The sequence below is a fragment of the Argopecten irradians genome, chromosome 1 (genome assembly GCF_041381155.1).
Source record: "Argopecten irradians isolate NY chromosome 1, Ai_NY, whole genome shotgun sequence".
Taxonomy (NCBI): domain Eukaryota; kingdom Metazoa; phylum Mollusca; class Bivalvia; order Pectinida; family Pectinidae; genus Argopecten; species Argopecten irradians.
In genome coordinates, this window is record NC_091134.1 from 45,544,225 (window position 1) to 45,556,808 (window position 12,584).

A 12,584-nucleotide genomic window follows, 5' to 3' on the forward strand; every position below is an offset into this window, starting at 1 on the left:
ATCAGTATAGTTTATATACATACTATACCGTCAATAGCAAACCTACACCAGCTGCTGCTACACTTAGTATACACCTGAGATCAAATATATCAATATGTACTAAACACAGGTGTTAATTACTATAGATTATGCTTCTCCAAATTTACATATGGCATTTTCTATGTACATCTTATATCCCCCAATTAATTAGTAGACAGAATAAACAGAGTAATCCTAAAAAGTACACAGTACATGCAGTAAAGCACAGTTATAATGAACACTCTTACGACAAGTTCATTGCTATGACATAGTAATTTTTGAACCCTGTCAAGATTGCTATAATATGTTTATATAAATATCATATAACGACTTATGCTTATAACGAAGCAATTTCATTGGTCCCCAGCGATTCTTTATTAACATGTTTTACTGTACCCTGAAAGACATGACTCTGCTTTTTGTTAATTTTTATGTTAATTTTTTTACTTTTTGTTGGATGACATATTGCCTAAGAAATACCAGTGCAGTTATTTGGGAGAATTAAGGTAGTGCTTGAACAACATTTTCCTTTGATGTAGGTCAAGAATGAAAATGTAGGTCAAATATGAAAATATAGTTCAAAGTGATGAGAAGTCAAAGAGAAGTTTATAAAATAAATAGTATCTATATATGTAGTCTGAACTGATATAATATTTATAAAGGCAAATCTGAACAGACAAACAAAATAAAAGACTAATAACATTACTATGCAATAGCTTGTTATATACAACCTTAAAAGTAACTTTGAATTGTAGATTAATCTATTTGAGTGTTCAGGTAACTTGTACAAGACTTTTATTCAATATTTATTTTCTTTATTTTTCACATTTTTAGAGGCTTTCAAGACTTCTATTGTTGCATAAAGAATCATTAAAAACATGTATACAGTGGACCTGCGATAATCCGGACGCCGATAGTCCGGAAAACTCACAATCCGGACGGAAATGTCAGGGAACGTATTTCCGTAACGGTATTTATACTCACTAGTCCGGAAATTCGTATTCCGAATCCGGAACTCCATTTTGGGAACGTAATGTAATTTTCGTTAATAAATTCCCGCAATAATCCGGACAATTTGTTGACGCGACGTGCCGAGAAAATCCAAGGCCAGCTACAATCATGTGTACAATACAAACTATCACTTGTCACTGACTGTGTTGTCATAACGACGGCTGCCAGGTCATAGCCACGGGCGTTTACCTGAACACCTTTCCCACACGGGTACATGCAGTCATGTAACGGTTCATTAGTTTTCTATAGGAGATCAAACTTCAGTGTTGTAATTGAGATACGCAATATATTTTTAGCCACACGCTTTTTTAACATGCAGTTTGAGTTTGGGTACGGGTATGTATGTAGTAGATACCTTACTTGTTTCACATGCAGAATATATCGCTATGAGTATCGGATACAATAAAGTGAGATAATACTCACAAAATTAATAATAATTTTAAATGTATGCGAATCTATTCGAATTCATCGTCTGTGGTATAAGATATAAAGGCTATGGCATATGCCATTTACACGTGTGTGATATTGTGCACGAAGTTAGACATGAACGGGCGCGTGGTTGTTACACACGTCTGTAAGTCAGAAAGCAAAGACTTGTGGAAATGGTGATTAAAAACACACATTATACAAAATAACAATTATTTAAGTTCATAAAATGTTCACAACTATTTGTTATCATAGTTTTTTTTTATGCCAAGAACGTAGATGATATTGATCCTTGGTTAGGCAATTTGCCGCACGACAGATCAAGAGTGGGATAGGTAGTTATATGCATATATACATAGTGCACAATTAACGACGTCACGGCCTTATGTTTCGTATTTTGAAAAAGAAATATGTTTATTTAATATTCTTAACGTAATGATATAAGAATACCTATAAAACATAAGAAACGAAGTATTAATTATAATACACGTATGTTACATAAAAGCCTATCATCGATTATAAGGTCAAGGGGAGTAACTCGTACGTGACAATTTAATTGACTAAGAACACGGAATTCGTCAGTCCGGAAAACTCGTAATCCGGACGGTTTAGGCTGGGAACCAAGGTGTCCGGATTATTGAGGGTCCACTGTACATATTCTGAAATGAGAGCTGATAAAGTACAGGGCAAAAAACCTTCACATGTCACTATTTATGAGTTAGGATAAGAAGATAATTTATGGCAGAGTTAACAATCAAAGTTCAGATAAATTTAAATCAAAGAAAAAGAAAAGAACAGACAAAAAAGCAGCAGTAGAATTTTAAAAGTGAAGTAGAATGAGAGAAACAGCCAATTGTTCAGTTGTACTGTTCAGATTTGTTCTGACTATCGCTGATCAATGCACAACTTGATTTGATATCCCTAAGAAACAGTGCCTTGGCAATTTCTGGGGAAAATAGGATACATTTGCTTATACATTCACCCAGACAGTTTTGTATCCATGACAAATTCTAACACAGTCTACATTCTAATACCATGGTAATTAAATCTAGGGCTACTAGTATAGTGCTCAAGCAATTGTAACCAACACCCTGGTAGTGTTAGAAATGGCTAGATGGCAAACTGCTGGGAAACAATAAAAAATTAATATAGGCTAAACATATCACTGCTCTTGTGCCTTTATACCCTTCAATATAACGCCTGTGATATTATGGAATAATACCAACTACTGTTACAAGTCTTCCTTGCTGTTATATATGATAGTGTTTTTTTGGGTTTCAAATTGTAAATCAGAATATAAAATGTGCACATGATCTGCATAAATCATCTAGTCTTGTGTTAGTCTAGATATACATGGCTTATATAATACTTCTCAAAGTACAACATAGATATGAATGGATTCTAATAGTACACCAAGCCTAATGCCAAAAAGGGGTGACGCTATAGTAGTCATCCAGGAGACCAACTTTTTCCTGCCCCATCCAACCCATCCCTTTTTTGTAATAAAGGGGCATAACTCAGGCAGTGGTATCTTATTCAGATATTGATTACACACATCTGTACCATAAAAGTATTATTGTCGCAATGTTTCGTAGCCATTTTATCACTTCCTAATAAAGGGGCATAACTCTGAAAAAGGTGGAGGTATTTTGTTCTGATACAATTTACACACATTTATAATGTATAAGGATTATCATTACAAAGTTTTGCTGAAATCCCTCCAGTAGTTAAGAAGTAGTCAATCAACTAGTTTTGTAACAAAGGGGCATAACTCCAAAACAGTAAAGGTATCTTGTTCTGATATAGATCAAGCACATCTACAGCAGTAGTTTAGGAGGAGTAGTTTGTCAATCGTGTCTACAGACAGCCAGCATCCTGAATCCAGTAGTTGCGAGAGGAAGGGGTTAAAGGTTAAAGTTAACTAAATCATAGAAGCTAGGTAAAAATTGAAATATTACAAATGTGATAATATGGAAATTAATTATAGTCTTAAGTGCCAATGAATTCAGCATTAAAATTATCAATAAACTAAAAATCCATAGCTCCTACAGTTATTTACTTAATGTTTCATCCTAGCTTTAACTATTAGATAATTTCAATTCATTTTGCAATCTATCCAAGGGTTTAATCAGATATGCTGCAGAATAAAACAGAAAATCTGAGAATATAATTGTTACATATAATAGTGCACCTACTGGATCGGAAACTGAAAAGCCTCAATAATCAGAGCTTGCCAAGTTTATACAATTAATTCAATTGGATTTAAAATTAATATGTTACGTAAATCAGTAAAGAAATGAAGCCATTATAGTAATGATGTTAAAATGTTTGACTTGGATTATTATTTTGGTGCTGTGCCAAATCAAGGACGTATATGAGAAGGATAAGTCACACTGGGTTTTGGGGAAGTCCAAGGCAGGCGCTTTTGTGTTTGTGCACTGACCGTGACGTTGGGCGACGACTGATTTTCCTTTGATATCCGCCGGCGCAGCCTTTGATGTAGCTTGCGGGTGCGATGGTTACCGTCTTACTTTCTGAAGCGGGGCCGTCATTTCATGAGCTGTCGATCTTTTTTAACGAAAATTTAAGACATATCCTCTAAATATTCCGTCTTTAAAGCAAGTAATATACGTCGTGAAATTTAATAAACTTTACAATGGTGTTTCGTTTTACTCGATAAGACAAGTATTTGTTGAGAAAAACAGTTTTTATTCCCGGTTCATAGGCGTCTCGCGTGGTGTTTAGTAATGTAAAGAGACAGTCACGAATCCTTCTCACTTATAAATCCTTGGCCAAATAAAAAACAAGTTACCCTAACAAATCTCACGGAACCTGTCACACAATTCATGGGTTTTGGCCATGCATGACAGTTCTAAAAGTACATGTATATATCCAACCTTGGACCAATTCCTAGGCTTTATGATCCAGCATGACAATTCTACAGGTATTTATGTCCCTATACTACTTGACAATTTATGTCCCTGTCAGACAATTCTATATACATAGGACTCCACATAATCGAAAAACGGTTATTTGAATATTTCAGTTATTTGCATAAAATACTGCGGTCCTGATTTTTTCCTTCTTTATCTGTGTTTTTCAACTCCGTGTATTTGAATAGACTTTTACATGACCTCCGGTTATTCGAATAAAATATTTGGGAAATTCTAAAAATAAAATCGAATATTTTTCAATTTTGCAATATATTTTTAGCGAAATTTGCTGATATATGTTTCAAGATACTTCGATTTTACTAAAAATCATCATGGTGACAGATTAACATTATTGTATGGCTTGTTATTTTATGCATGAATCTGCAAAGGTATTCAACGCTGTTACGATTTGCAACAGCAACGTTAGATTATTACTTTAGTATAATCACTGACTCAAACATCTAATTAAAGCATTTGCACTTTCAAATTTGTTTATTTATTAACGTAACGTACCTTAGTTCGCGATCGGTTGGCTAAACCATGCCTTACAACAATCGCCATTCATGAGTAGTCTCGTTCTAACAAAGTCTTGTTGACTATGACAGACGTGTGCGTATCAAGCGTCTCGTTGAACGAGACATAAAAGCATGCAAAGTCGGCGTGCAATGACTACCGCATGTTTCATACAGTATGTAGGATACAAAAGATACTTGCTACGTTGTTTCATTGCTACTTGAATATGCATTAATTTCTGAAATGTTATCAAGCTATTCGCCGTATAGATCATCAATACAGGGAGAATTCTCGAAACACATTTAGCATGGCTTCATCACCTGCCGCCATTTTCGAAGTCATACACATATAATCAATTTTTCTTTGTTTTCATACCAAATCTGGCTTTCTGATTGGCCAATATTTTTTTTGCATACCACTATGAAAAAAATCTGAGAATGGCGCGAAACCCCGACGTTATCGTGACATCACAATAGAGACATTGACTTTGCGTATTGATTCGGAAAAAAGAATCCTTTGAAAAAACCACTATAATGTTACATTTAAACATACTTCATTTTATCAAATAGAGTATGAAATTAATTATAAGTATTGATGTCACTATTTTTTAATTTTATCAGGTTTTACGCGTATTCACACAATTTGCAAACAATTTTTTTTCTCATACCTCGATAGAATTAAAAAATAGTGACATCAATGTTTAAGTGTAAAATCAACACGGCACTTTGAAGTTAAATCACGATCGTAAGTTCATTTTGCCAGGCAAATGTACGTAAATTTGTTTATTATTTAGGTTCAGAATTGTAGACACAAATTCAATCCTGTTTAGTTATTGCATTTGATATCGATCGTTTAGCTGTTTCTCAAAGATTCATGTGTCAATCTAATGTAAACAAGAATCTAATATTGGAATATTTTTTGTTATTAAACAATTAAAATCAATTTACAACTTCGAAAATAATTACTTGTTGTTCGTTTTAAGTGTAAATAATTTACGTATTTATCAAGTAAACGAAACGATATCTATTTGCCTGTTAACATAGTCATACATATGTGTGGGGTCAAACGAAGGTGCAAAATGTCATCTCCGCCTATTCGAATACTCCGGTTATTTGCATATTTTCTTCTGGAAAATGACTTATTCAAATAAGCGGAATCCTCTGTATATTAATTCATCTGACTCCATAGAATTGTGATATGATACAGAATACTAACAACAAGGAGCTCTGTCCATAGTGCTAGTACAGCCCAATACTTACCCCGAGGCCAGGCAAGAAAGCCTCTCAATTACTTGGATCTGTAACACGAAAATTGGATTGCATTCTCTGACCTGCACTTTCCATCCAGAATTTATATCAGTTACCATTACTATTGGTAAATATGTGTCTTAAGTTAGTGTTATGTTGTGGCAATGAGCGATTGGGAAATAGCGATATTTTAGCGCTTAGTCTTAACAGCTGTCAGCCAAAGGCATCAATGAACACTACACTACATGGATGCACTCTGTCAGCTGTGATGGTTAAATACAAACTCACAGACAACATTACATACACCGATTACTTATCGTATCCAACTCACAATATTGATATTTCTACAATAAAACACAGAGGGATATATTCTCCACTATAAATTATGACGGTAGTGGAATCTATGTTTTTCACTTGGTAATCAATCTTGTTATGAGATCTTTTAAATGTATTTTGGTACACATCCAAAGATGTATTTTTGGTCTCAGAGCCCTGGTGTTTCTGAGATGGTGAACATATAAACAGGAGTTCCTCTAAGTCATCACATAAAAAAGTGTTGATTTGATTCTATTGAGGACAGCATAAGCATTTTAATGTGTCTGATATAAAACTTAGGCTTATACACATATTTATCCTGATGCAACCCAGCACATGTATGTATTTGTATCTATACAAAAGTGTTATTACACTTGAGTATATCAAAACACACTACTAGTATACCATCATATATATCATTTAGGTAAAACAATCATCAATGTTTCAAAACCACTAATGCCACCATCATCACTTGTATGACCTAATTCCCCCTAACGCCTCTATCTAACTTCATCAATGAATTAAGCTATGTATAACTTCCATCAGATATACCATCACTGACTTTACTTATAACTTTATCTGGTGCCATAGTTAATTACTACAGAAAGATTTTGAATAAAAAAGAATTCTGGAAAAATAATAACAATTTGACCAGAGCTATGTTGCCACCATACTAGCTAACACAACCATCATTGTTGCTCAACTGATGACATTTGTCTATCTCACAGTAAAACATTGATGGTGCCATCATTAAGCCTCTGAACTAATGACATTTGACTATCTCACAGCAATACATTGATGGTGCCATCATTAAGCCTCTGAACTGATGACATTTGACTATCTCACAGTAAAACATTAATGGTGCCATCATTAAGCCTCTGAACTGATGACATTTGACTATCTCACAGCAATACATTGATGGTGCCATCATTAAGCCTCTGAACTGATGACATTTGACTATCTCACAGTAATACATTGATGGTGCCATCATTAAGCCTCTGAACTGATGACATTTGACTATCTCACAGTAATACATTGATGGTGCCATCATTAAGCCTCTGAACTGATGACATTTGACTATCTCACAGTAATACATTGATGGTGCCATCATTAAGCCTCTGAACTGATGACATTTGACTATCTCACGGTAATACATTGATGGTGCCATCATTAAGCCTCTTAACTGATGACATTTGACTATCTCACAGTAATACATTAATGGTGCCATCATGAAATCTTCACTACTTGTACTGTCACCACCAGATGCTTTACCAGTTTAGCCACCATCTATATCAACTCTGCCAGCAATACCGCCAACAACATCATGGGAGTAATCACCATTAAAACTGCAACAAGAGGCCCATGGGCCTTAATGGTCACCTTAGATGGTATGTCCCTTCATTCTAGAATGCTTTAAGACAACAATTCAGGTATATAGGACCCACCTTTGTCAAGAAGACCTTGATTAAAAAATACTTTGTACATTTCACAATATTAAATTCAATTGAACCGATTTGATAGCCCTTCATTCCAGCATACTACAAGCCAAATATCAGGTCTCTAATCAACCTACATCACCATCAGTTGTAGGTACACTAAGTAACACCAACATCACCATCAGCTGTAGGTACACTAAGTAACACCTACATCACCACCAGTTGTAGGTACACTAAGTAACACCTACATCACCATCGGTTGTAGGTACACTAAGTAACACCAACATCACCACCAGTTGTAGGTACACTAAGTAACACCAACATCACCACCAGTTGTAGGTACACTAAGTAACACCTACATCACCACCAGTTGTAGGTACACTAAGTAACACCTACATCACCACCAGTTGTAGATACACTAAGTAACACCAACATCACCACCAGTTGTAGGTACACTAAGTAACACCAACATCACCACCAGTTGTAGGTACACTAAGTAACACCAACATCACCACCAGTTGTAGATACACTAAGTAACACCTACATCACCACCAGTTGTAGATACACTAAGTAACACCAACATCACCACCAGTTGTAGGTACACTAAGTAACACCAACATCACCACCAGTTGTAGATACACTAAGTAACACCTACATCACCACCAGTTGTAGGTACACTAAGTAACACCAACATCACCACCAGTTGTAGGTACACTAAGTAACACCTACATCACCACCAGTTGTAGGTACACTAAGTAACACCTACATCACCACCAGTTGTAGATACACTAAGTAACACCAACATCACCACCAGTTGTAGGTACACTAAGTAACACCTACATCACCACCAGTTGTAGGTACACTAAGTAACACCAACATCACCACCAGTTGTAGGTACACTAAGTAACACCTACATCACCACCAGTTGTAGGTACACTAAGTAACACCTACATCACCACCAGTTGTAGGTACACTAAGTAACACCAACATCACCATCAGTTGTAGGTACACTAAGTAACACCAACATCACCATCATTTGTAGGTAAACTAAGTAACACCAACATCACCATCATTTGTAGGTACACTAAGTAACACCAACATCACCACCAGTTGTAGGTACACTAAGTAACACCTACATCACCACCAGTTGTAGGTACACTAAGTAACACCTACATCACCACCAGTTGTAGGTACACTAAGTAACACCAACATCACCATCAGTTGTAGGTACACTAAGTTACACCATCATCACCACCAGTTGTAGGTACACTAAGTAACACCAACATCACCACCAGTTGTAGGTACACTAAGTAACACCTACATCACCACCATTTGTAGGTACACTAAGTAACACCTACATCACCACCAGTTGTAGGAACACTAAGTAACACCATCATCACCATCAGTTGTAGGTACACTAAGTAACACCAACATCATCACCAGTTGTAGGTACACTAAGTAACACCTACATCACCATCAGTTGTAGGTACACTAAGTTACACCATCATCATCACCAGTTGTAGGTACACTAAGTTACACCATCATCACCATCAGTTGTAGGTACACTAAGTAACACCTACATCACCACCATTTGTAGGTACACTAAGTAACACCTACATCACCACCAGTTGTAGGAACACTAAGTAACACCATCATCACCACCAGTTGTAGATACACTAAGTAACACCAACATCACCACCAGTTGTAGGTACACTAAGTAACACCAACATCACCACCAGTTGTAGGTACACTAAGTTACACCATCATCATCACCAGTTGTAGGTACACTAAGTTACACCATCATCACCAGTTGTAGGTACACTAAGTAACACCAACATCACCACCAGTTGTAGGTACACTAAGTAACACCATCATCACCACCAGTTGTAGGTACACTAAGTAACACCAACATCACCACCAGTTGTAGGTACACTAAGTAACACCAACATCACCACCAGTTGTAGGTACACTAAGTAACACCAACATCACCATCAGTTGTAGGTACACTAAGTAACACCAACATCACCACCAGTTGTAGGTACACTAAGTTACACCATCATCATCACCAGTTGTAGGTACACTAAGTTACACACATCATCATCACCAGTTGTAGGTACACTAAGTAACACCAACATCACCACCAGTTGTAGGTACACTAAGTAACACCATCATCACCACCAGTTGTAGGTACACTAAGTAACACCAACATCACCACCAGTTGTAGGTACACTAAGTAACACCAACATCACCACCAGTTGTAGGTACACTAAGTAACGCCAACATCACCATCAGTTGTAGGTACACTAAGTAACACCAACATCACCACCAGTTGTAGGTACACTAAGTAACACCAACATCACCACCAGTTGTAGGTACACTAAGTTACACCATCATCATCACCAGTTGTAGGTACACTAAGTTACACCATCATCACCAGTTGTAGGTACACTAAGTAACACCAACATCACCACCAGTTGTAGGTACACTAAGTAACACCATCATCACCACCAGTTGTAGGTACACTAAGTAACACCAACATCACCACCAGTTGTAGGTACACTAAGTAACACCAACATCACCACCAGTTGTAGGTACACTAAGTAACACCAACATCACCATCAGTTGTAGGTACACTAAGTAACACAAACATCACCACCAGTTGTAGGTACACTAAGTAACACCAACATCACCATCAGTTGTAGGTACACTAAGTAACACCAACATCACCACCAGTTGTAGGTACACTAAGTAACACCTACATCACCATCAGTTGTAGATACACTAAGTAGCACCAACATCACCATCATTTGTAGGTAAACTAAGTAACACCAACATCACCATCATTTGTAGGTAAACTTAGTAACACCAACATCACCATCATTTGTAGGTAAACTAAGTAACACCAACATCACCATCAGTTGTAGGTACACTAAGTAACACATACATCACCACCAGTTGTAGGTACACTAAGTAACACCATCATCACCATCAGTTGTAGGTACACTAAGTAACACCTACATCACCACCAGTTGTAGGTACACTAAGTAACACATACATCACCATCAGTTGTAGGTACACTAAGTAACACATACATCACCACCAGTTGTAGATACACTAAGTAACAACATCATCACCATCATTTGTAGATACACTAAGTAACACCAACATCACCACCAGTTGTAGGTACACTAAGTAACACCATCATCACCATCAGTTGTAGGTACACTAAGTAACACATACATCACCACCAGTTGTAGGTAAACTAAGTAACACCAACATCACCATCATTTGTAGGTACACTAAGTAACACATACATCACCACCAGTTGTAGGTAAACTAAGTAACACCAACATCACCACCAGTTGTAGGTACACTAAGTAACACCATCATCACCATCAGTTGTAGGTACACTAAGTAACACATACATCACCACCAGTTGTAGGTACACTAAGTAACACCTACATCACCACCAGTTGTAGGTACACTAAGTAACACTTACATTACCACCATACAGACAAAATCAGTACTACATTTATAAACAGTAATTATTGTAATGTAACACATCAATTAACACACCTATTGTCAATACAACACTGTTTCTATGTCTGCAGTTTGATGAGGACATAAGCTGACAAAAAGTCAGACAACTTGACAGTATGAATTGACGATTGATTTAAGATAGGACTACATATAGCTTTGATTACCATACAAGGGCAAACCAAATCAATTATGTACCGTTACTGATCTCAAATCTCTCTGCTGATACTACAAACCCAGAAACAAACTGAAAGTGATATAAAAATAATCAATTAACTGCCATCCTCTTGAAAATTTAATTTTGATGTTAGAAGAAATACTGTGATAGTCTGACTACAGTCTAACCACTGGAGGGTAGGACTCACCTATTGGAGTGATCTCGCAACGTAAGGAATAATCAAACTTTGAAAAAAAACTCAATGAAAATTGGGATTAGATATAAGAGATTGTAATGAAGTTATAATTACCTTTGATTTGACCCGTTTTAATTCTGCGCTGTAAACATTATCCAAAATTGCAATACAAATATATCCATGTTTGAAGAAGAAATTGACGCTAAGTCCTAACTTTCACACAGAACATCCATCTTATCGTGTCACTTGGAGTCTGGGTCTTGGTCGGCCAGGCATAGCCTTTTATTCCAGCAGACAACAGCCAAATATTTGTCAATGTTTGAACAAGACAGCCAGGAATGGACAAAATGGTATTAAAGTTGTAGGTGGAGTGTCGAGGGCCAGTGTTGGGAACAAGCACTACCTCTACCACGAAAGTCGGCAAGCATGTGTCTCTCTGTATGCTTATGAATCAAGCTTTGAATACTGCCCAGGATCAATATCAGTAAATCGTACACAATGCTATCTCGTTTTGCTAAGAGCGAAGACAGTACTACATATAGGATCACCCTCCAAACACTGGTGGGCAGCATCACAGGAGTAGTGGAGGGTCATCTTACAGCTAAAGGGATTCAATTAAACACCTTCTATAGCACAGCAGCATCTTATGATGTCATTATAGCAAGTTAATTATCTGCAACACAGGAAGGATGCAAAACAGACAATTCAAATGCTGTTTGGATTATAATTATATCGCGCTTCCATTTCAATTTGAAATTATCTAATGTTACCAAAGTTGATATTTGAATAACTAAA

At 36.5% G+C, this 12,584-nt stretch overlaps 1 protein-coding gene across 1 annotated transcript in view; it reads right to left on the bottom strand.

Annotated features, from left to right (window-relative positions):
• The window catches only part of LOC138329883 (neuropilin and tolloid-like protein 1), a 129,756-nt gene extending 117,423 nt beyond the window's left edge, over nucleotides 1-12,333 (bottom strand). Inside the window, exon 1 of the mRNA XM_069277176.1 lies at nucleotides 11,904-12,333. The gene's annotated coding sequence lies outside the window, so the exon portion shown is untranslated. The remainder of the gene's footprint in view (nucleotides 1-11,903) is intronic.
• Nucleotides 12,334-12,584: the final 251 nt, after the last annotated feature.